Raw genomic sequence first — 26,856 nt, forward strand, 5'->3', positions numbered from 1 at the left:
TCTTACTTTGAGGTCTTTCTTAGCCTCTAGGGGACCTAACTCTACAGAGAAAACTCTGAAAGTTTAGAGATGATGTAAAAAAAAAAATACTGAATCCAGAGAATGACAGTAAGTTAATTCTACTCTTATGCTTCTTTTGCTGGACCTGGGAGGCAGATGGTGAAAAAATAGTCTTATGATGAATAAGAAATTAGAAGAGTTTGATATGTAGTTTTAAAACTCTAGTTTCTTTTTGATTTGGCAATATTTTCCCCATCTTGCACAATCTAACTAAATGAGGCATAATGAGTGATTACTTGGTAAAAAAGCAGAAATTATAATCAATATTCAGTTTAAAGAGCTTGAGTAAACAGTAAATTACATTCCTGTGAAGACATATTACGGCCTGTTGAAAGCATAATGTTATGTTAATTAAAATGTGGTTTCACAAATATATTTAATCTCATCTTACAAATAAACACTGTACAATATTTCTGAGATATTTTTAAGTTTGTTGTGCATTAACTATAAAACCTTATAACCAATGAACATTTTTCTTTTGTCAGCAGACTGATCTTTGCTTTAAAAGTAGCTATTTTCCTATTTAAAGAGCTCCACAAAATGTTCTCATAAATACAGTCTCAAGACCATTTTCTCATCTGAGTTTTCCTCCTCCTGACAGCCCCTCAGCTGATCCTCTCTTCCACCATGTCCACCCACTGTCTGGATTAAAAAAATTTTGAACATTTGCTCCATTGCTGACAAGAAACCAAGGACGCTGTCGCAAGCATCACCTCTTTGCTTTGGCTATATTTATTGTATGTATTCAAAGACAGGGGCTTCCCAGGTAGCTCAGTGCTAAAGAATTTGTCTGCCAATGCAGGAGACACAGGAGACTCAGGTTTGATCCCTGGGTTGGGAAGATCCCCTGGAGAAAGAAATGGCAACCCATTCCAGTATTCTTGCCTGGAGAATTCCATGGCCAGAGGAGCCTGGAGAGCTATAGTCCATGGGGTCACAAAGAGTCAGGCACAACTTTGTGACTAAGCAGCAGCAACATCATTCAAAGAGAGATGGGTTATAAAAAGTCCTCTTCTCTTTATGAACTTGATTAAATGATCTACAACTTGTTTGTATCTGGTCAAATGTTGGCATGATCCATTTAGACTCTTTATGCTCTTCTGTTCAATGTATTTAGTGATAAAATTGAATAATTGATTCAACAACAATTTATTAATGTCTGCCAGGGTTTGTGATAAACTGTAAAAGCAAAAAAGGAATAAAATAAGAATATATCATCTAACAGAAGAAGACATATTTACTGTTAAGATGCTATCACAGAATTATGTCTATTGTTAAGATGCTATCATAGAGTTTATATCTATGGTGAAGTGGATCCACAGAGAAAGAAACAGCTCTTCTGTTGAGGGCTAGGGGTAGTTAGGGGAAGCTTCAGCCAAGATGATTAGGACCAATTGAATTATAGTTCCCAGGTCTTTACTATCTCTCTCTAACAGAATTATGCATCCATGGGACATAACTGTAACTCTGACTATGAAATAGGCAAAGTAAACTTTTCCATCCCGTTGACTTTGTGCTTGGTAATATGCCTCACATTGGACAATGGAGTGTTAATGAGCTTTAAATGTGGTTTAGTGATTGACTGCTTCTTTTGACTTGGCATCCACCAGGAGAAAAATAGGCACCTGGTAGCCACAGGTCCCATAAAGAGGGACATGAAGGGTAGCTGTAAGCCACAGCCCAAAACAGAGCTTCCCTAGCTGACCCACAAACTTGTGAGCTTGAGATAAATGACAGTTGCAATCAAACAAAATTTGTGGATTTTTTATTACAGCCTATAGCAACTGAAACCTGGCTACCACAATGATCCCTGATCAAAACAGGGAAGACATGTGTATCAGGAAGTTAGAATATAAAGGATTTCCAAGCAGAAAGAACAGCACAAAAAAGTTCCTTCAGTTCTGTAAATGCTGCTGTATGCTGCAAGTCAATCAATTGGTGTGGGTGTGGTGTGGATTAGACAGGAATAATCAGGAACCAGAATGTCAAAGAAGACTTCATTGCCAAATATGAGCATTTACCATCTCTCCAATAGGTATTAAAAACCCATTGGAATAGTTAAAGCAGATAAAAGATATAGTTAGATCTGTATTTTAGAAAGAAAAAGTTAGCATGTTGGGGACTGGGTTGGAACCAGGCAAGAGATAAGTCAGGATATCAGCAAGCAGTGATGAGGACGGAGAGGAGAATGCAGAAGTTAGGGACTTCCCTGGTGGTCCAGTGGTTAACCTGCCTTCCAATGAAGGGGACATGGGTTCGATCCCTGGTTGGGGAGCTAAGATCCCACATGCTGTGGGACAATTAAGCCCACATGCTGAAACTACTGAGCCCAGATCTCCCAGCTAGAGCGCCCATGTGCTGCCACAAAGACCCAGTGCAGCCATAAGTAAATGAAAACTTTTTAAACAAAGAAAGATTGTCATCAACAGCATCATCATTTTTTCTTTTTTACAAAATCGAGCTTCTACAATGTTTTTCAAAGCTAGTTCGGAGGAAGTTCTCAAAAAGTCAAATTTACTGACTAATTTTCAGAAACTTTCAGAAAGAGCAAGATTCTGAATGATCAGTTCACTGAAAATCAATTAGCCAAAGGCAAATTTGTTTAAAGCCAGCCAACTGAAAGTTAATTTTCCCCCAAAGGACAATTTAAGGTGAGTCTAGGACAGCCTGAAGATGCAGAAGAGGGAGAGGCTGGGCAGAAGCAAGGGTTAGGGTAGGGATTGAGGAAGAGGGGAGGAAGAACAACAGCAGAGAGAAAATCTTGAGGAAAACAACTTCAGTAAGTCAGCAAATTAGTTTTTGGCAAGTGGGTTTTTATTGATTTGTGGTGAATTGCTGTTTGTCAGGAAGCAAATAGCACAATCATGGGGTAGAACTGGTGGGAATTTAATGAAAGAACAGTTTAGAAAGGGGTGGGCTGAGTTCAAACCAACAAGGTCTCCTGAAGCTGCAAGAGACAGGAAAAATGCTTTCCCCCACTTTGGCCAGAAAAGTCAAGGGGAGTGAGGAATTCCTGGTGTCCTGGATGAGAGATTGCAGCGCTCATCGTCCTGCTGAAACTGGCAGTGAAGTGGAGCCACTCAGTCAACGTCCGACTCTTTGCACTCCCATGGACTGCAGCCTACCAGGCTCCTCCATCCTTGGGATTTTCTGGGCAAGAGTACTGGAGTGGGGTGCCATCACCTTCTCCAGGGAAACTGGCAGTGCCCCCCTCCTGAAAGTGTGCTCCACAGAGCTCGGTGCATCCGCAGCAGGGCTGGGCTGTGGGTGGGACCTGGGTGTGCATGGGTGTGCAGGAAGGTGGAGGGGATGGTGAAAAAAGGGGGCTTGGACCTTTACCTCTGCTTCAATTAGGACAATCTATACTCTATTAGAGTTTCATATAAAAAGGACAAAAAAAAAACCTCATTGACTTGCAGAACTTGTATAATGTATGCACTAAAAACTACAAAGCAATAAGGAATGGTCTCTGCTCTGAGAAGTCTAAACAGAACACGCACAGAGAGATAAATAACTGTACAAACTACCTCATACTGAACGCTAAGTGAGGGCAACAGATAATCAGGACAACAGAAGTTTAGAAAGAAAGGTGAGAATAAAATTATGGATAGTGATTCTCTTTATCTTTTAGATTTTGTGAGTCATGTCACTGAAAATATTTCCCTCTTTTTTATTTCAGGACAAAATTTGTGGTCCAGCCTTAGGCAGTCTATGGAAATTTATGGCAAGGGTTTTATGCGTATAAACTTGATCTGTGGCTCCATTTTATAACGTGATTTTTGTTTTTTCTTTGCTCTTTCTCATATAAATCCAATTGAGTTGTTATGATACATTGGAGTCAGAAGACTGTGATTCAAACTCTGATGTTGCCACCTGTGAACTGAATGGCCTCTGATAAATTACTTAACTGTCCTGAGTTTCCTCATTTGCAAAAGTTTACCCTATCACAGTTTTGTGAGAATCTGTATTCTTAGTGCATATCACGGTAAGTGTAGCTTAATCTGAAATTCCTTGTAGTGATTTCCTTAGTCAGAACCTTGTCTTCAAGATTCAGCTAGAGGCTCAGAGTTGAGAAGGGGCGGTAATGTGTCCTAATTCTCAAAAAGTACCTGCTAGAGGCCCCATTGAGGGCAGTGCAACCGCCAGCGGGGTGTTTCTGGAAATTTGAAGGGGTAATTTCGTCTGTCACAATGATGAGGGGGTGGGGGTGCCGCCCCTGACATTTAGTGGGAGGAGGTGGGGATGCTTGACCTCCTGCAACACACAGGACCCTCCCACCCAGGAGAGAGCCGTTCCGCCTCCCCACCTCCTCAGATGTCCCTTTGGTGAAATGACTCTTTATACCTCCCTGAGCCCAGAACTTAGCTTCACTGTACATGAAGACGCCTAGTATTTTGGGTGCCTTTTTAACACAGTCTGATATTTAGGGAATACAACTCCTGAATAAATAAAGGGAAGGTTGTACTTTGCCCTCAGAGAACTGCGCAGGAAGCCTCCCGTAGAGACTCACGTGCTCCAGGAGCATTTGGCCCTGCCTGCCTCACAGAGGCCGCTGCTGTCAGCCCACGACCGCGCCCGTCGGAAGGGACGCCGAGGTCTGTGCCTCTCCTCACGCGTGCCTTCTGTCAGCCCGCGACCGCGCCCGTCGGAAGGGACGCCGAGGTCTGTGCCTCTCCTCACGCGTGCCTTCTGTCAGCCCGCGACCGCGCCCGTCGGAAGGGACGCGGAAGTCTGCGCCTCTCCCCACGCCTGCCTTCTGTCAGCCCGCGACCGCGCCCGTCGGAAGGGACGCGGAAGTCTGCGCCTCTCCCCACGCCTGCCTTCTGTCAGCCCGCGACCGCGCCCGTCAGAAGGGACGCGGAAGTCTGCGCCTCTCCCCACGCCTGCCTTCTGTCAGCCCGCGACCGCGCCCGTCAGAAGGGACGCGGAAGTCTGCGCCTCTCCCCACGCCTGCCTTCTGTCAGCCCGCGACCGCGCCCGTCGGAAGGGACGCGGAAGTCTGCGCCTCTCCCCACGCCTGCCTTCTGTCAGCCCGCGACCGCGCCCGTCGGAAGGGACGCCGAGGTCTGTGCCTCTCCTCACGCCTGCCTTCTGTCAGCCCGCGACCGCGCCCGTCAGAAGGGACGCGGAAGTCTGCGCCTCTCCCCACGCCTGCCTTCTGTCAGCCCGCGACCGCGCCCGTCGGAAGGGACGCGGAAGTCTGCGCCTCTCCCCACGCCTGCCTTCCGGCGGCAGCACGCCAGAGAAGGGACAAGATGTGGAAATAGCAGAACTGGAACGGCAGGAGGGAAGACAGGCCGTCGCTCCTCTCCACTGACGTTTCCAAGCCACCGTAAGATTATTATACTGACTATAGAGTATAACATTGACTTTTTACATGGGACTGAGCTGAGCTAAAGCCTGAAAGCAAGCCCAAAGTACTGGAAAGAGGCATAACGAAAAGCTTCAGGACCTAAGATGGCGAAAGTCTGACAATGGAGATGCCTACAGGACACGATGAGAGAAAACTGTCAATTTTTTGGTCAATTCCCGAATGTTCTGCAACATAAACCCGTTCTGTTCACTAGGTGCATGAGGAATCTAAATGCTGTTGTCACTCACCCTTATCAGGGTCATGGTCTGAACAGCGAACTGGCAGGTGCTGTAACTGGGCCCTTCTGGCAACATGTGTGAGGCACACCCTAGCCTTTCTCCCACCCCCTCACCACATCTTGCAAGGGGTGTTCTCTAAACCAAGTCAAAGAAAATAGAATTTTCAGGGACTCGCAATTAGACAACCATATAAGAAGATAGAACTCGGTTTTTTGTTTGTTTTATGAAACTGGAGTAGGAAACGGAATCACTTCCACGTACAAGAACTTCTGCTCCTTCAGACAGCTCTACTGTGTTGCTGGGTTGGTCTTTGGAAGACCGAGAGGGAGCTCAGATGGAATCAGGGAAATGCAGCCACGGAGTGAGTAATCTGGCATTGTCCCTATGCTGGTGTACCAAAATGTCACTAGGGCTGGCATGAAGTACTGATTTAGGACCCATGACAGCTAGTAATCAAGCAAGGGCATCTGTTTAAAATATACTCTAATGACGTACTGTCAGTATTTCTCAGGAAGTTGGTATATTTGTAGGAACATGATAAAGATTGAAAGTTAAAATTCTGTCAAATCCTTTCTCTAGATCATAACATCCACCAATCAGCCCCAGAGCAGCTCATTTCAATAGATTTGTTCTGCGTCCTGTAAAACTTCAAACATTTTCTCCTCTAGGGAAATTGATTTCCATCATTTTTTAATTTGATTATGAGTAACCTAGGTTAGTAATTTGACATTTTATCTATGGAAGTGGGTTTAAGAAATACTCATAACGAGCCAAAGATATCTCATTTTCTGCTACTTGAAGAGTACTATATTTTTGCATATTTAATAACTAGTAAGTTTTTGTTCATATGCAATTTATGGTAAATGTGTTTTAAGGAAGTTTTATTTCCTATGAGTATAAATTTTGCTAGTTTTAAGAGGCAAAAGTTATATTTACATACTACAGTTGTATGGATTACAATTGTATGACAGCTTGTAAAATTGTTGTTACCAGAAGAACAAATTCCTAAGAAAGCTTATTGAGACTTGACAATTCTGGAGTGTAGGTTCTGTGTTGATTTTAATTTGTGTTCAAATGGCACTCTCTCTGACTTTTCTTAAGACTTATAAGGCAATTCTTTTCTTTGTGTATCTGAGCTTGAAGAGTATTATAGAATAGGATAGGAAGAAGAGCTATAGCCTTAATTAATTACCTGAATTAGTCATGGAGCTAAGTGTCTACTTCTTGCAGTGAAACTGTGTAGTGTGTTTTAGAGTTTACTCTTAATCAGAACCCTGGGGACCAACTTCTCTCTGGTCTCCCTGTGTGTACTACATACAACCCTGAGCATTGATCTTTTAGATAACCAATGGAGCTGATGTTTCCCTTTCTTGTTCTTTTTTTAACTACAAAAATTAAAGCTAAAATTGAGTCCTCCAGTTTACAAGTATTTAGAACTTCATGGAATACATTTGAGAAAGTTCACTGTCACATTGGATGCTTCCCAGGTGGCACTAGTGGTAAAGAACCCACCTGCCAATGAAGGAGACATAAGAGACTTGAGTTTGACCCCTGGTCAGGAAGATCCCCTGGAGGAGGGTATGGCAACCCACTTCAGTACCCTCGCCTGGAGCATCCCAAGGACAGAGGAGCCTGGCGGGCTACAGTCCACAGAGTTGCAAAGAGTCAGACACAATTGAAGTGACTTAGCATACACACACCCTCATTCCTGGTTCTAATACATGTCACCTCCTTCTTGTCTCTCTACATCATTTTTGAATTGACATTATCTTTCTGTTTTCTGTATCTTTCTATAAAAAGACATGAATCCTTATATCCTTATATTTTGGAAAAAGAAAGCATCAACTTTACGTGTGTATATATGCATGTGTGTGGTGTATACCTATGTATATACGTATACATATGTACATAAAATGACCTCTGTAATCTTCAAGAACACCCTGTGAAGTCCAATGCCCTTTTCTGACACACACAGTCACAATAAGAAATAATCGTTTCCCAATATTATTATCCTGTACACATACACAAGTATATGACAAACAAAATTTACCCTTACTAGATATGACACACTCTAATAAGTTGCTTCATTCTATACTAGTTTTTGTTTTCTGTTTTTTTTTTTAAACTAATGTAGATCTTGTTTCACAAAACTGATTTACTACCTAGTAACGGTTATAACCAACAGTTTGAGAAAGACTGACTCATAATATAACTTCCATCAGGGTAGATTCCATGTCTATTTTGGTCTTCCCCTACAGTCCTATAACTTACCAGGTGACAGTACCACTCAATACCTTGTTGTTCTTTATTAAATAACTATTATAAAGGTAAACTTCTTTTGCCATCTGATGCAAAGAACTGACTCAATGGGAAAGATCCTGATTCTGGGAAAGACTAGGAGGAAAGGAAGGAGGAAAAGCCAGGAGGAAAAGGGGACGACAGGGGATGAGATGGTTGGATGGCATCACCAACTCAATGGACGTGAGTTTGAGCAAGCTCCTGGAGTTGGTAATGGACAGGGAAGCCTGTCGTGCTGCAGTCCATGGGATCATAGTGAGTCGGACACGAATGAGAGACTGAACTGAACTGAACTGAAAGGTAAACTTCAGCTTTCCTATGATCTTTTCCATTAATTCATGCTTCCTGTCAGCGGTGAAAAAATTCCATAATTCTTTATGGACTAAGACATCCTGGGAACTACAGTGGCATGTTGAAGTGGCAGGATGGCTTATGGGTTGAGAGCATGAATTTTTGAGGCAGATTAAAGGGATTGCATTCCAACTCTGGCAATTACTACCGGGGTTAACTTTGAGCAACTTGCTTAATCCATTTGTGTCTTATTATATGCATTTGTAAAATGACAAATATCCTTACTTCATAGAGTTACAGTAAAGACTAAATTGGTACATACATGTTAAGCTCTTAGAATACTGTCTAGCAATATGTATTACATATATTTACTTATTCAGCGGTTGTAGACATTACTCAGGGAGAGAAAACTCTGCGGAGATGAAATTTAGTCTGTTACCCTAGAGTACTTCTCCAACTCTAAAGCTGTGGAGAATGGGTTACAAGTACCCTCACTCTCTAAAGAAAGTTGAAAGATGTTATCTCTATGGACCCACTCAGAAGTAGCTAACCTGTCCTTTGCCCTCTACCCCAGTGTATACCTCCAGTCTTTATGAGAGAGGACTGGAGATTCTTTGAGAGAATTCAGTAAAGAGCTTACTTGGGAGTGGAGGATACTTAGCTTTTTTCTCCCCTTCCTGCCTTAAACCTTTGGAGATCTCCTAAAGAAAGAATAGCTAAACTCTGGAGATTTGTAGGCAACCTCTATTCAACCCCCAGGTTGGGAGTGAATGCAGTGGAAAAGCTCTGAGGAGAACGTGATGGAGTTTCCTGTGGGCATAGGACTAGTCCCTTCTATGTGAAGAGCTCTAAAGTCAGGGAGCCAGTGGGAATAGCTTGTAAAGGGAAGGCAATGAGCCCAGCAGTGGTGTGAGCAGCCCCACTTTCAGAAAAGTTTATGGCAAGAATACTGCTCCCATTGGCCAAGTAGATACCTCCAAAGGTAGAGAGTCTCAAGTTTCTGGAAACCATTTCTCCCGATGGGGGTCTCCTACAAGGACAAAGTGACTATGGGATAAACCACGAGAGACAGTAGTTGAGTAGGGGTCACAAAACATCAGCTAGGCAGTGTACTGCCCGTGTTGAGAAGCTGCAGTTTGGAGGTTCCCAAGGAACCCACATCTATGCCTGAGAAACTGCCTGTATTTGAATATCTTCAGACCCTCTTCCTTTAAGCGTCTCTTCATCAGGCTCAACCCTGAAGACTCAGATGATGGAAGAGAAAAGCATACAGAGCTCCAGGAAATAAAAAAAATGACCATATTCCTTTCCCTCATGATCCTGAGGTAGAGAGGGGATGCTTTTGAACTGTGGTGTTGGAGAAGACTCTTGAGAGTCCCTTGGACTGCAAGGAGATCCAACCAGTCCATCCGAAAGGAGATCAGTCCTGGGTGTTCATTGGAAGGACTGTTGCTGAAGCTGAAACTCCAATACTTAGGCCACCTGATGTGAAGAGCAGACTCATTGGAAAAGACCCTGATGCTGGGAAAGATTCAAGGCAGGAGAAGGGGACAACAGAGGATGAGATGGTTGGATGGCATCACTGACTCAATGGACATAAGTTTGAGCAAGCTCCAGGAGTTGGTGATGGACAGGGAAGCCTGACATGCTGCTGTCCATGGGGTCACAAAGAATCAGACACGACTGAATGACTGAACTGAACTGATAATTGGGTTTTATTTCTTTATCCACTATGACAATCTCTGACTTTCAACTGGTAAATTTAGGCCATTCACATTTAAAGTGAGTATTGATATAGTTGGATAAATACCTATCATGTTAGTAATTATTTTTTATTTCATTGTACTTGTTTTTTTCCTTCTCCCTTTTTTCTGCCTTTTCTAGTTTTAATTGAACATTTTATATTAGTCCATTATATTTCATGTCATATATATTATAGTTATTTTTAAACTTTTTTAGTGGTTGCCTTAGAGTTTGCAATTTGCATTTACAAATACTCTCAGGGTACATTTAAAAACACTTAGATACCACTTCACAGGTAGAGAAGGTAACATAACAGGTTATTCTCAATTCCTACCTTCCATCTTATGACATTGGTGTCATTAATTTTCTTATCTATATGTTATAACCAGCCAATACTTTGTTAATGTTATTACCTTAGATGGTAATCTTCTATATCAGATAAAACTTTTAAAGTTAAATATTTTATTTTACCTTTATGCTCATCTAACACTCTTCCTTTTTGTAATTATAGTTTCTGACCTACTTAGTTTTCCTTTCCCCTAAATAATTCCTTTTTAACGTTTCATTTAAGGCAGCTCTGCTGGTGGTGAAGTCCTAATTGTTTACTTGAGAAAGCTTTTATTTCTCCTTCACTTTTGGAGAATAATTTCCCTGGATACAGAATTCCAGATTGGTAGGAATTTTTTTTCCAAGACTGTAAGTATTTCATTCTTGTAGTCCTTGCTCACATGGTTTCTGATAAGAAATCTGTAGTGGTCTGTGGGTGAGTTAGAAAAGAATTTCCAGCCATGAGGCAGAATGAAAAGAGGATGAAGTTTACTAGAGTGGAGACACTGTTAGAACAGCAGACCAGCTCAAGGGAGAGCTGAACCTTTCACAGGCCAGCAGCCAGTTTTTATAGCCTCAAGACAGAAAATTCCTCTGGAGTGGTGGCATTAGGTGATTGGTTAGGATGCTATAGGGTGGGCATTTTACCTGATATGGGATCAGGAAACTGGCTGGTTTGGATACAGAGGCTCATGGCAACAGTTGCTATGGGATTTGGTCAGTTCCAGAGATTTTTATCCTGTGACCTTGGTACAGGGCTCCACAAAATCTACTGTAATTCTTATACTTGTTTCTATATATTTAAAGTGTTTTTTGCCCCCTCTATGTTTCCATCCCCCCAAGACTTTCTCTTTGGATTTGGCTTTCTTCTTTCTGAATATGATATGCCTATGTGAGGTTTTTTAGGGTTTTATTTCTTTCTGGTATTTATCTTGCTTGATGTTCTTTGAGCCTCCTGGGTCTATGGTTTGCTGTCATTCATTTTGGAAAATTCTTGGCCATTTTTATTTCAAATATTTCCTCTCTTCACTCTTCTTCTTTGTGTGTGTGTGTGTGTTTCAATTATATACATATTACATTTTTTTAAAATTGCCCTACAATTCATGGATGTTCCAGGGTTTGTTTGTTTTTTTCCCCATATTTCTTTCTCTGCATTTCATTTTGGCAAGTTTCAATTGATATATCTTGAAATAAACTGATTCTTCCCATGTCTAATGATGAGCCCATCAAATTCATTATTTATTTCTGTTACAGTTTTTTTTTCCTAGTATATCCTTTTGATTCCTTCTTAGAGTTTCTCTCTACTTACATTAGCCATCTGTTGTTGAATGTTCTATACATTTTCCATTAGAATGCTTAGCATATTAATAATTAGTTAAATTCTCTGCCTGATAATTTCAATATCTGTGTCATATCTGAGTCTGGTTCTGATGATTCCTTTGTCTCTTTAGACTGTGCCTTTTAATATTTTTTATTGAAAAAATATTAAATAATTAATTAAAAAATCTTTTTATTGAAGCATGCTTAGAGTAGTGATTCACTGGGTGGTAATAAGAACTAAGTTAAAGGCCTTTATTGTGTGGTTTCATAATACAACTAGGACTTGGGCTACATTTAATGTTTTTTGTAACTGTAGGTAACAGAGGGTTTAAATTTCTCTAGTGTATTTGTATTTGTTCCCTGTTGTCTTTAGACTTTCCTAGAAATTCCTTCTAAAATAAAGTCTGAGCCTTGCAGCTCTTCCACTTGTTATTTTTCTAGAGCCCTGTTGATGTGATGATATGCTATTGGTAAGGGGGAAGAATTTTATAATCTTCTGATTAAATTTCAGTTTTTTTAGTGAACCAATGCCCCAGGCTGTTACCTTCACAAGTGCTTTTTAGATTTCTTTTTGTTCCCACTTTTTAAAAGTAAGACAGGAAAGCAAAAGGGAGCTGGAAGAGGGTAAAAGTTCTTCTCCCAAGATGGAATAAGGCTTTGGTAATGTATTTGCCCCTGGAGAATAGCTTTTTCTTCTGGAGAATACTCTTTTTAAGCATATTTCAAAATAGTTAATTTCCCTTCACCTAGCCAGAACCACAAGGGTTTTTTATGTTTGTTTGTTTGTTTGTTTTCCTAACTCCTCACTGTTAAGACTTGGTGAGATTCCTGGAAGAAAAACCCATGATAATCACAGGATCACAGGAGTGATATCTTATCACATGTACAGAATCCACCCAAACCAAAGGGAGGAAATTACACAAGGGCAAGACTTATTAAGGATAAAATTAGAGTTCTGCTACTGCAGTGACATTTTTACAAGTTTCATTGATGGTAGGAATTCAAGTTTACCTGAGGTGCGTGATGAATAGTCCATCTTACTGTCACTCCACTGAAATAGTAGCCAGAAATTCTTGAGTTATAAGTAAATTAATCTTTCTGAGAGTCAGTTTCCTCTTCAGCAACACATACTTACCTAACACAATTGTTGCAAGAGTTTGTATTGCTAGTGCTTATCATGGTTTCAGCTGTGCAGTACTTGCAAGTAGTAATTGTTTCTGAATTGTCACAGTAGCTTTGACTTTCTGTGTGGCAGAATGACCTCAAACATTGGCAGGAGAGAAAATTGAGGGTTCCTTAAAGTGTAAGAAAGAGGTGAATGAGTTCACATTCTAAATGAAAAAGCCCATACAAATATGTCAAAGTTTTAAAAAGCAGCTTATAACGATGGGATGAATGGAATTATCTTCAACTTCCTTCTGAAAGAGCTAGTACCCTCTTTTGGGTCCCAAATACATTTGCTGGGTCAAGAGGTCAAAGATATATTTAAAAAGATAAAATAATTTTTTCAAATAATAGAAATTTATATTCTTTATAAAAGTGAAGTTGCTCAGTCATGTCTGACTCTTTGCAACCCCGTGGGCCTACCATGCTCCTCTGTCCATGGGATTTTCCAGGCAAGAGTACTGGAGTGGGTTGCCATTTCCTTCTCCAGAGGATCTTCCCGACCCAGGAATTGAACCTGGGTCTCCTGCTTTGTAGGCAGACTCTTTTACCGTCTAAGCCACCAGGGAAATCCTCTTCATAAAAACTTGTCATCTGAAAGAATAATCAGGAAATGATAGCAAAGAAATTTCTTAAGAAATAATGCAACTAGTGGTGGGTGGAGGTGGGAGAAACTAGTTTTACAAGCTAATAAAACACATAAAAGTAAATAAAGAGTACAGTATATTTGCAACAGAGTTGGAGACAGAGTCACAAAATTGATAGTTAAGCCCTAAAACAGACTGTATTTTTTTTTAAATGGGAATTATAAGATATGTGTCAGGAAAAGGAGAATAACTTGTGAATTGGTATAGCCGACTAGCAATTTAGAAGAAAAATCTAGTCATATTCTTACCTTATGGACTTCCCTGGTGGCTCAGACAGTAAAGAATCTGCCTGCAATGCAGGAGATCCAGGTTCGATCCCTGGGTCAGAAAGATTCCCTGAAGAAGGGAATTGTCACCCACCCCAGTATTCTTGCCTGGAGAATTCCAGGGACAGAGGGACTTCTCTGTAGCGGGCTACAGTCCATGGGGTCGCAAAGAGTCAGACAAGACTGAATGACTAACACTTCCCCTGTTTTTAACTTGCATGCCGCTTATACATTTACTGTCATAATAACGTAAAAGCAAATAAATCCTGTCAACATGGGCTTCTGTGGTGACTCAGATCGTAAGGAATCTGCCTGAAATGCGGGGGACCCTAGTTCTGTCCCTGGGTCTGGAAGATCCCCTGGAGAAGGGAATAGCAAACCATTCCAGCATTCTTGCCTGGAGAATCCCATGGGCAGAGGAGCCTGGCGGGTTATAGTCCATGTGGTCACAGAGAGTCAGACAAGGCTAAATGAGTAACACTTTCACTTTCATTCTTACCTTATACAATAGGCCAGTATAAATTCTAACTTTATTTAAATAGTTTATTACTACTATTAATAATAACAGCAGCAATAATCATTACCAGTCAGGAAGCACTTATCCCTCAAACCTTTGAGAAATTTACCTTCTTGATTGTTAACAGCCGTGGGTCCATGTTTCTCAGGTGGTTGGAGGTAGCCTATCAAAAGTCTTGTGCTTCGTCTTTTTCTTCCTCATATCTGCAGACCAACACAGTGCCTCTAGCCTGGATAAGTGCCTCTGTTCTGCAAGCTCATACTTCTTCCCTGGTGAAAGAAAGGTATATTCCCAGGTAAGGCTTGTAGAGAGAACTACAAGTGTCATTTGACTTTCACCCCAAGCCATATCAGCCAAGAGAGATTTTTCTTTGTGTGTGTGTGTGTGTGTATCACATCGTCTTTATCCATTCATCCATCAATGGACAGGTAGGTTGCTTCCGTATACTGTCCATTATAAATAATGCTACAAAAAACATGGAAGTGAATATATTTTTCCAATTAATGTTTTCACTTTTTGAATGAAATACCCAGAAGTCTAATTGCTGGATCATATGATCGTTCTATTTTTTGAGGAACTTCCATACTGCTTTCCATAAGTGTTCTTTTCTTCCAGTCCTTGCCAATACTTTTTAGTCCCTGTCTTTTTAATGATAGTCATTCTGACAGGTATAGGGTGATTCCTCATTGTGGTTTTGATTTTCATTTCCCTGATAATTAGTGATGGTGAGCACCATTTCCTGTGCCTGTTGGCCATCTGTATGTTTTCTATGTAAAAGTGTCTATTCAGATTTTCTGCCCGTTTTTTAATTGGGTTGCTTTTCTGCTACTGAGTTGTATGAGTTATTTATATTTTTCAATACTAGACCCTCTGTGTTGACATTGCACAAAAGCAATGGTGGGCAACCTCCTAGTGCCTTGGCATAAACCAAGACAGCAGCCCCAAACTTGTGGTCACTATTTTTCACCACTCTGCACTCGTGGTAAACAAAACAGATATTTAACAAAGCAGAACAAAAAGGCCAATTTTACTGAATAATGTCCTTGATGAAGCCGTAAGCATGATGTTATGAATTTTACTAAACCTCAGTCTTTGAGGACGTATATTGTTAGTTTTCTCTGTGACAAAATGAGAAGCGTGAACAAAGCATTTTGCTGAATACTAAAGTACAATAGTGTCTAGAGAAAGCACTTCATGACTGAATTGCAAGCTGAACTATCCATTCGTTTCTTCATGGAACATTTGTACTTGAAAGAATTGATAGACAAATTATGTTATTCAAACTTAGGTGTTTGGCATACATTTTCTTGAAACTAAAGTAAGTTGTCACTTTAAGGAAAACAACTGTATTTGTTGCCAGTGACAAAATTCTGAGTTTTCAATGAAAATCAAAATATTGAAAAATGTGAACTTGAACTGCTTTCCAGTTCTTCAAGACTTTTCTGATGAGCTTGGTGATAATATTAAATTTGACTTTTTGATTCTTTGTAATGAAATGTGATAATGTTTGGAAGTGTTGTACACCTCAGTGAGCTAATATTTTTTAAGCAGCTTAGACATTTTGAAATCATGCATGGATAAAAAAATCTATTCCAAGTCCTAGAGGCACCAATGGATTTCAATGAAAAGAACATCAAAATTTCATTGATATGGTTTCAGATTCTGTTTTGAAAATGTTTTAAGAAACAGTCACTTAAAAAAAAAAAAAAGGAAAGAAACAGTCACTTGATGAGTTTTGCGTAGTATCAAAAAAAATTTTATTTTAGGAAAGGCTATTATTGAAATATTCTCCCTTTTTCAACTATAAATCTGTGAGATACTGGATTTTCTTCTTATAATTCAATCAAAACAACACATTTGACTGATTGCATACCAAAGCAAAGATGAGGATTCAGTTTTCTTCTAACAAGTTTCACATTAAAATGTCAAAATGTAAAGCAATATCACTCTTCTCAAATTTTTTTGGTTTTGGAAATCATTCTTTTACATTAAAATTGTATATATGAAAACATGAAATAAGTTTTTTCAACTAATTAATAAGTATATATTTTAAAACTTCATGGTTTTTATTTCTAATATGATAAATTTATTTATTTCTAATATGGTAAAAATATAGAAGATATGACCTACATAAACAAAAGCTTTGAGGTCCTCAATACTTTTAAAAGTATAGGGACTTCTCTGCTGGTCCAGTGATTAAACATTTGCCTTCCAGTGCAGGGGAGAGGGTTAGAGCCCTGGTTGGGGAACTAAGATCCCACATGCCACTGTAGGACTACTTGCTCAAGGAAGGATTCCAAGATTCTGCATGCCACGACTAAGACCCAACGTGGAAGGCGGGGGAGGGAGTAACAGGTCTTGAAACAAAAGTTGAGTTCTATAAGAAATACAGCTGGCTAGCATAACAATAGGAAAATGCACAATCCCATTTGCAATCAAGGAGATACTTGTTTTGAGGTAATTCCTTACCCAGGAATGCAAAATGGTAACACATCACCTAACTCTAAATCTGATATAATAGATAATAGATTTTTTCCTATTGTAATGATAGAAGGTATAGATTTTCTGTTATTTCTTTCCTCTTTACATGTTCTGTCTTTCTTTCCTCTTTACATGTTCTGTCTTTCTAACACTACACACATGTTCTAATTTTTGTAATTACTTAAAACTTGGATCTAAAGAAATACTGAGATCAGTTACAGAAGAATTCCCTGAATACGATCTGTTCCAGTAACAGGTAGTCCGAGAGAATACATGTGCTTCCCAGATGAAGCTATCCGTTGATGGCTCACAGCAAAAGAGCACATCTAGAGAAAACACAACTGAATACGAAGGACAATGGCTTAACAGGACAGAGATGGTGTTTCTAGCAAAGATTAGCATCCTGTTATGACTCCCTGCACCCTCAGGCATGAAAAAAGCATAGTGTCTGTTCCCTTATCCTTAGAATACTGATGGCATTTTTTCCTGAAAAACTGAAAGAACAGATGACTAAGCAAGAAGGGTTGAGAGTAACACTGATTCTTAACTGCATTCAGAAGATCTCTGGTTACAATAATATAAAAATGAAATTATCCCTACTTTTCTCTTCTGGTGCTAATTTTAAAACAACAAATATTTGGTCCCTCTCCTGTGTCAGGCACTCTGCTAGGTGCTTGGATTATCGTCCTGAGGGGAGGACACAGTCCCTGGCCAGAGGAGGCTTGCACCTAGAGGAGAAACAGACAAACAGAATATAGAGGCAACTTCAAAGTGATTAAGCCTACAGTGGGGTTAACACACAGATCAATGCACTCCCAGAGGGCGGACACTAAGCCAGTTTGAGAAGGGCTGCTTCCCAGAAAGACTTTCTGGGAAAAGTATGATCTGAGTTTAACCCTAAAGGAGGAATAGGAAGAACAGGTAATGGATGGAAATACATGCACATGTTCGGTGCAGGACAGAGTGAGGGTGGGAGTTGGAGGGAAGCTGTTTCATGCAGAAGGAGTGATATGCCCGAGTGATCAGCAGCAAGATGCTGCAGGCCAGTTAGGGGATGGAAAGCCCCCTTTCTCCCCTTGTTGGGTCTGTTGGCTTTGATTTAAAAAAAAAAAAACAATGAGGATGAGTGCTAAGAGTTGAGGATAAGATGAGTCCCTGCTTGATCAGGAAACACCTGAAATTTCTTTAATACTTGTCACAGACATATTCTATTAATAAATGTTATATTGGTTTGTGTCCTACAAACATGGGAATTCTGGAAGTATCTATTTCAAATGATATTTATCAAAATAGAGCAAAAAGCATATGACACATACATATTGGTATTTGCTGCCTTACTAAATATATTCCTATTCCATTTTAAATAGCTCTCTACAGGATGAGAATCCTCTAATTAAAATTTTATAAATCTAATTGGAAGAGTTTTATGCAAATTATCTTCTGGCTTTGTACATTTCAATCTTCATTTTTCTCCTGTATCCACATACTTCTGATGCCATACTCTGCAGTAAGAATATTCCTGGAAGCAAGTAACATTTAATCATATATGACAAAGTGATTGTGAAACACATACTTATATCCTTCCATATGCAAATAAAATGTATGACAAACTGAATTTCCCTGTATCTGGATCCCAGAAATGTCTGTGACCCCTCCAGATACCACACAATGATGGGAATTACAACAGAGGAAGACAGACATCAAGCATATCTTACTGCTGCAAAATTTTCAGGAAGGTATGACTAAGTAAAACATGTTGCTAGGGCTCTCCCACCAGAGACTTTGAAAGGAACCCCTGCAAGGGAAGAACCCTAAAGCTAAAGCATTCTTGGTTTCGTGTTGTCTGGCTCTGTAGGTTCATGGTACCAATGCCTTTTCTTTATAGTTTAAAGAAATCAAGTAATTTGTCCCAAGCCACAAAGCTAGCAAGGGGCAAACTGTCTAAATTCAAGGTGTGAAAATTTTTGACACTCTAGTATGCTGACTCTTGCTGCAGGAAAAGTTTTACCATGACCTGAACTGGAGTTAAGCATAATGAAAAAGGAACAAGAAGTATTTGGAAGAAAGAATGACTAAGTTGTTGCTAACTGGGTAAATTGGTGAGGAAGACTTGGAGTTTCTGTAGGACTATCTGCAGGCATGGATCAAAGATCTTCAACCACAGGAGGGCAGAGACTCAGAGACTAGAAAGCCAGCAGGACCTAGAAGTCCTGTGGCAAGATGATTGACCCTGGGATAGGAGTCATATTAAGTAGTCAGGAGGAAAGGACAGGACAACGAGCTGAAGAAAGCAGTGATTGAAAGGTGGGTTGAGAGGACAAAAACTACAGATTTTAGGAATTGAGTCATATATATATAAGGCCCTCTGTTGTGATGGTGAGTTAAATTCATTATAATTTTGAAATGAATGTCTTTAGGGTTAAGAAGGTGGAGAAGGCGATGGCACCCACTCCAGTGCTCTTGCCTGGAGAATCCCATGGACGGAGGAGCCTGGTAGGCTACAGTCCATGGGGTCGCTAAGAGTCGGACACGACTGAGCGACTTCACTTTCACTTTCATGTATCGGAGAAGGAAATGGCAACCCACTCCAGTGTTCTTGCCTGGAGAATCCTAGGGATGGGGGAGCCTGGTGGGCTGCAGTCTATGGGGTCGCACAGAGTCAGACATGACTGACGAGACTTAGCAGCAGCAGCAGCAGGGTTAAGAAGGAACTAATTTTTAAAAGAACAGAGAGTTGGGAAGAAAATGGAAAGAGTAAATTCAAGCAAAGTAATAAAGGCAAATAAGATGAGAAGGAAATTCTTTGCCTTCTGTTAAAAACTTTCTCTGATTTGAAGGTTACTATAAAATCCCTTAAATATATATATACATTAACCCAAAGTAGACCTTTAGGTCTTCATCAAAGGACCTTCCTAGCTTTATAGTCACTTTTGACCTCTGAATACTTCTTAGGTTTTCTTATTTGTAATTACAATGTCTCCCAATGAGTCTGTTTCACAACCTTCTAATAATGGTGCGGTTGAGGTCAGAAACAGAGAGATCTTTCTTTCTATCAGTAAACCACAGTAGTGTGTTTGTTTACACATATGCTATTGTGGTGGTCCATCAGCCTCATTTGTGTCACCTGCCCATTTCACAATACACAAGAATTTAGGGGTAAGTTGGTCAGTATCACCATGACTTCCCTTCCAGAGTTCATGGCTGTGTGTTCATGGTTTTTGACGTGAGGTCTAAACCAGATGAACTTGTTCCAAGGGCTTACGCACTCCAAGTCTACAATGACAAATGGGCTGTAGACTTTCATCTTTGCAATGAAGAGCTGTAATAAACCAGAGACAGAGATAGGCACTATCTCTGTTCTTCTTAGCCAGATAATGAAAATAGAGCCCAGTCTTTTCTCTACTTGGCTTTCTGTTTAGACTGAAGCACTTTGTCATCATCTTTTCCTGAGCAAAAGAGACTCCAGGCTAGAAAGGAAATTGAATGGCAATGGCAGTATGAAATACTGCTTCAGTCCCTTGGCCCACCTGCTGATCTAATGGGTTCCATCTTTTGAAGGCATAGAGTGTGGAAGCCAAAGCGTTCTCTTCTAAAATGTCAAGTAATCAAAGGAAACTTGTGGTGTTTTTTATATCCTGGGGGAGAATTTCAGCTTCTCTCTAAGCTTTAAATACACAGTTTGCTGAAAACACACAGCAGTGAAATTTTCAGTGGTCTGGAAAGCCCAAATCAAATAGCTTTTGAGGGGAAATGGCTTTTTAATAATTTTAATGAAATTTTGACTGGTTCCATTACATAAAGTGGCATAATGAATGCTACTTTGAACCACTGAAAGGAAAAGGTGACCTTAGAGAGACTGTTTCTTTCTGCCTAGTTAGAATAAAACAAATACAATTTGCATAACAGAGTATTGAATTACTTTTAAGGGAAAAAAATTTTCATTGTCTTTATACAAAATTTGCTATTCCAAAATATATATTTCAAATCACTGTAAAATTGACAAGATTTGTTCGTAAACATGAATTTCTGTTTTCAATAGAATAAACCTATTCAGTAAGTAGGGCGCATATTACTACCACAGTTTTGTATATGAATAACCTGAGAATTTGTGATGTCAATATTACTTAAAAGGGCCACACAGCTCATAAGAATTAAAGCCCAGACTTAAATTTAGCTTTCAGTTTGTTGGGCCAGTGATTGTCTCATGACATCAACATTACATCAACTGTTCCTGGATACTAAGGGAGAAAACTAATTATAGGATCCCTCCACAGAGCTCCTTCTGGGCAAATAATTTTTTTTTTTTTTTTGATCCTTTGTCTATACCCACATCTTGATTAAAATGCATTATAAAAGTCATGAGGGACTTCCATGGCATTCCGGTGGTTAAGATTTTGCCTTTCAATTCCGGGGATACAGGTTTGATTCCTAGTCAGGAAACTAGGTTTCCACATGCCTCACGATCAGAAAACAAAAAAGAAAACAGAAACAATATTGCAACAAATTCAATAAAGATTTTTTAAACAGGCCACATTAAAAAAAAAAAAAGTCTTTAAAGTAAAAAGTAAAAGTCATGGGCCCATGGGAGAAATAGTATTTTATTGATGAAGATTTAGAATAATCAGGAGAAAAGTACTTATGTAATTGTTTTTTGACTAATTGGCTCAATAAAGATTCTTTGTGGTGTCCAGGCACCGTCTCTTTTCATTTAGGTCCAGGAACCATCTTTTCATGCTCTTTATTGACAAATGTGAAGTTTCTGGCCGATTTCATATCTCTCACCACAAGCAAATTATAGCAATGCAGTTGTAACTCACAAGGCCATGGCTCTTTAGAACCTGTTTGTATGAGGGAAATAAAAGCTCTTCTTAATGACACCCCGCTCCAGTACTCTTGCCTGGAGAATCCCATGGACAGAGGAGCCTGGCAGGCTACAGTCCATGGGGTCGCTAGGAGTCAGACACGACTGAGCGACTTCACTTCCACTTTCTGCTTTGCAGTTGTTCAATACCATTTATTTGATGCTGGCTATATTATCATTTTTAAACGCTGTGTTACCAGTTATGCTGCCCACGAATGCTGGCTTCCAGTGACTCTTAGAAATTGTGTTGGTTTCTTTGCTTTGTTGGAGAAGTGGACAAATGTAAGTCTCACCCCACCTACACAAGAAAATTAAAGCAATAATTTATGCATGATGATGCTAAATTTACCATCCAGAACTTTGTATTTTAAATACAAAACAACATATTTTCCAACCGTATCTTCTTTTGAACTCTTTAGGCCTGTGTTCTTAGAACGTCCTCTCTTCCCTGTCGCCTAAACCCTTGCCTTCCGTACAATGCTGCCAGTAAGGACAGGCAAGAGGCCAGCGACTGACACGGGAAGAGTGGCCCCATTGTGCAAGGACTGTGGCCCTTGACTGGCAAAGTCTAAGACGGGCCTGAGAATACCAGTCAGAGACAAGAGAGGACGTGGGGTGGGAGGGCCCACAGGCTTGCGGTGCATTGGTCTTGCACACTTTCAGCCCGACAGGTGTGGGCAGTTCCCTGACTGATCCGTGCCATGGAGCCCACAGGCAGGGTGGGAGACCTCTCTGGGTACCAGTGGTGGGGAAGCCTTCTGCCACACCTCCCACCCATGAGTTCTCTAGATGGGAGGTGGCTCCCGGGCGGGAACCTAGCCAAGTGAGAGCAACATCCCAGGCCACACCTGCAGCTGGAAACCAAGGGTCAGCGGCCAAACAGCATCCTCGGCGCACCCTGTGTCTAACCTGAGTGCGAATCCATCAGGCCAGTCTGCCACCACCATGCTGCTGGCCCAGTTTCATGTCATCCCATAAAAGAAATACACCAAGCAGAGTAAGCCTCCTGCCCAGCTACCTCCCTCCAGCCAGGGTCTGGCCAGGATGACTGGAGACAACTCCCCAGCAGGCATCTCTGAGCTCCTCAGACTCTCTAATGCCCCCTTGTGTGTGACAGAACACCAGGAAGTGCAATGAAGGAAAAAAAACACCGGCCACACAGGCCCTGCTCTGCTCTCAGAGGGCTTCCCAGGTGGTCCTGCCGGCTTCCCTGGTCCCAGCCACCAGAAGGGGCTTAGAAACTGTTGAGACAGGCAATCTGAGCAGGCAGCGTGTTTGCCCAGGTATTAGAGTGTTCGGGTCCCTCCAGCTACTGTTTCTTGGTACTTATTCTGCTTAGCAAGACAATCAAAAGATCCAAAGTATGATAAAATGACTCACTTGCTATGCCAAATCTCAGCTATTTGCCCCTATAAATTCATGTGCTCTGGTTGTGACTGATAAGTATTACTTCCTTAAGGCTTCTGTGCCCTCTGACCTCTAGCTGGACTTGACCTGTGCCAGAGATGGAGAAAATTACGTAAGGGAAATTAGGGAATTTTTCTCACAGCTCTTTCATCCTGAGTTAACTTCGAATGCATTCCTCTACCAATTTTATATTAATTCTATATTTTTTGGCTTTTAATTCAATAAGACTACTAGTTATGCTATCATCATCAATACTTCTTCATAATTGTGTTCTACTGACGGGATCTAAATGATTTAAAAATAAATATAATCATATTCAAGCTGTACAAAACTTTAATGTGCTTTATGCAAATATAAGAAATGCAAAAATTAAGAATAAAAATTATTTTTCACAAATATTTCAAGTTATTTTCTTCTAAATATTCACAACCATGAGAATTAAAATGCAAAGTAAAAATAGTGACATCAAATATTCAAATCAAAATTATTTAAATCAGGCTGAACTGATGCTGGGAAACGTTGAAGGCAGGAGGAGAAGGGGATGATAGAGGATGAGATGGTTGGATGGCATCACTGACTCTGTGGACAAGAATTTGAGTAAGCTCCAGGAGTTGGTGATGGACAGGGAAACCTGGCATGCTGCTGCAATGCCTGGGGTCGCAAGGAGTCGGACACGACTGAGCGACTGAACTGAACTGAACTTTTTACTTGGTTGCTTGAAAATATAATTAAATTTCCTTTTCTTAAAAAAAAAAACCCACAATTCCAGAGGTCAAGGTTCAGCAAGTCTCAGATGTGAGATATCAGTATTGCATTTCACACATGAATATGAATTGTTTAATATTACAAAATGCTACTCACCAGCCATGTGCCAGTATTGAGAACATCAGTCTAATTAGTAATTATCTCCAGAAGCACTGATTAGAACACATAGAGTAGAAAAAAATAAATACTTAGCCCTGCCAAGAAGCAGTACTTCATTACACACAGTGTCTGATACATGGTCGGGGCATAAGAAACTGCAGTTAGTAGTAGTAACAGTTGTAGTAGTAAGTACTAGCAATATCTGTTACTTTTTATTTTGTGTCTCTCTCATCTGTGTCATAGAATTATGTGGGGGCTAGTTTAAGTAAAAGTGAACCTGTTCAATTCCTCCTTTATTTGACCACATTGAGTTCTTAAAAATCCAATTATGAGAAAGTTAATTATTGTTATCTCAACTGCTGTCTCAATTTTACTTAGAAAGAAGGGTGTTTTGTTGTTAGAATCTAACTGATTCTATTTAGCAGAAACTTGTCTTTGATTCCAGTATGTTTTCAGTCAAATTGCCCTCACAACCAGAACCCAGAATTCTGGCTTCTAATTTCAAGGAGAGGGAGGTGACTGCAAAGCATAAAATACATGCAAAGCTTGATACTTCCCTTGTTCAAGCCAAACAAAGCTGAGCGTCAGGCGCACGAGCTTCAGGGACAGCCTGGCTTGCTCAGTTCCTTGTCGTGTGTGTTAGTTGCTCAGTCACGTCCTGTTAGTTCTCACTTACTGTCATTTGCCCTTTTCCTTTACTGGCTTATCAAACAGAAATTGACAGTGACCACAGTTTCTATTTCTTTGATTTTCAAAGTGGATCTTTAAAAATGTGGTTTGACTAACAGAACAAAAGGAGTGGAGTTGATCAGAATTTTTTTCAGGAGAGTTCTTCATATCAACAAGAAGGTTTCTTGGCAAGAAGGCTTCTGTCACCTGAGTGCCTCCTGTAAGATGGGCTCTTTCACCTCCAGGGGAAAAAAATAGGATTATTAACGTCCTATTAAAGTAGTAATGCCATCTGAAAATATTATCTTTTAAAACTATGTCAAAGACCACCTCCAACAAAATAACTTATTTTGAAACTGTCAGAAATGTCATCTAACTTCTGCACATAGGAGCACCGATTAGAATTAAGAGGGCACGATTTACAGATACAGTGATGACTGCAAGAGTACTGGGATAAAATCCTGGTTTTTCCAGCTACTTGCCTATTCCTCTTTGGTGCCAAAGATGGAAAGAGGGCTCTAGAGGCCAAAGAGAAGCTCTTTTCTCACTCGTAGGATTGTTTTATCTAGCAGAATTCCCTAAAACTTTCCGGAGACATTATGATCTGAAGGTCCACAGTTCACTCAAGAAAACCAGGATTTCCCTGGAAGTTCAGTGGTTGAAACTTTGCCTTCCAGTGCAGGGGGTGTGGGTTCCATCCCTGGTTGAGGGGCTAAGACCCCACAGGCCTCCTGGCCAAAACAACAAAGCATTAAAAAAAAAAAGAAAAAAAGAAAAACACCCAGAAGGAATATTGTAACAAATTCAATAAAGAAAGAAAAAAAAAAAAAAAAAGTCCACATTTTTAAAAATCTTTAAAAAAAAGAAAAGAAAACCTAAATTGATTCCCAACTGAAGGCAGACTGTCTGTGGCCCCTTCTGTTTACAAAATTATATCTAAACATCTGGACAAATGGACATATTTCTGAAAACGGGGCAGCATCTCAATAAGGGCAGACACAGCAGTACCAAACATGACTTATGAGTGTTATTCAGCATGTTTATTATCGGTGGCCAGACCCTAAAAGCCCCTGATAGAAAGTAAAATGAAGTTAAATAATGTTGCAACTGAACTGGCTTTAGAGTTCCTTAAGCATCTCATTTTTCAGAAGAAACAATTACATGGAGAGGCAGTGACCTGACCAATGTCCCAGCACTGGACCTTGGCAGAGGCCTGATTACAAAGAAGCAACGAGAGTGTGGTTGTGGCGGGAAGAGAGCGACTCATGTGCTCAGGAAACCCTGACACCTCCTCCAACTGGCCACATCCTAGCGTGTGCCGGAGAAGTCTCAGCACAGCCAAGCCCCTGCTGCCATTTCACATTTCTCAGACGAAAGCATCATACCCATTTATGAATTAAATAAAATAATGTATAAAGTGCCTAGCACATAGCAGATGTCTTATGAATGTAGATTAAACTTTTCTTTTCTCATTCAAGCATTCTCTGAACTACATACACTTATAACATATCCCCCTGAGGGGAGTGAGTTAAGGGGAATGTTTAAACAAACAAACAAAAAAATCCTTCTGGCCTAGAAAGTTCTCACTTTCAAAGCAATAGGCAGCATGGACTCATTACTACAACCTTCAAAGAGCTGAGGAAGGGTGGGGGGGGGGTACTATCAAAGCAAAACAGAGAACCCAAGATGGATAGAAATACACACACACGTTTTACACACACATACTAAACTACCTGCATATACTTGTAACAAGGTAAGACTTCAGTCACCGCCGATCCAACTCTCTTCTGACTCATGAGCAGCGTTAGTAACTTCCTCTGCTCTCCTGAAATGAGTTCTCTTTCAGCCAACCCAACACCCTGCAGCCTGAGAAACTGGCTCTGCTTCAGAGGGCGAGTCACTGCCGCTTTTCTTTTAAAGGCTGTTTCTGCCGACAGACCTCTCCATCCAATTTCAGAAGAGAAAGATTTGCGGAGTCAGAGTGTCCCCACTGAAGCAGGATCTTGCTCTCCCTGATGCAGGTAAAATGCCTTCCAACTTTTACGACTGACCTCCACAAAATAGAAAGGTTATTTGGAAAAGAAAATTCATACAAAATTCAAACTAAGAGAAGAGTATCAACATTTCAACATCTCTCACAGTTGAATTTAACTGCAATTTCTGATGTGTTAAAGGAAGTGGTGATTCATCTCAGCTCATAATGGGCCCCCAAACTGCAAAATCTCTCTTGCTTTACTTCATCACAGACTCCAAAGGAATCTCAGAGATGTGGATGAACAATGTGGAGATTTGAAATTCTTTTGATTCCTTTTAGTTCTATAAATTAGAAAATACATCTCTTTATTAATT

The 26,856-nt window shown here is 40.3% G+C and overlaps 1 long non-coding RNA gene across 1 annotated transcript; it reads right to left on the reverse strand.

Moving 5' to 3' along the window:
• Positions 1-1,221: 1,221 nt before the first annotated feature.
• Positions 1,222-26,632, reverse strand: LOC133071867 (uncharacterized). The gene is made up of 4 exons (XR_009696550.1): positions 26,241-26,632; positions 14,335-14,494; positions 12,767-12,926; positions 1,222-1,239 (listed from the first exon to the last, which is right to left on the reverse strand). It is a non-coding gene; the product is annotated as an uncharacterized LOC133071867 (long non-coding RNA).
• Positions 26,633-26,856: the final 224 nt, after the last annotated feature.

This window comes from Dama dama, chromosome 17 (assembly GCF_033118175.1).
Source record: "Dama dama isolate Ldn47 chromosome 17, ASM3311817v1, whole genome shotgun sequence".
Classification (NCBI taxonomy): domain Eukaryota; kingdom Metazoa; phylum Chordata; class Mammalia; order Artiodactyla; family Cervidae; genus Dama; species Dama dama.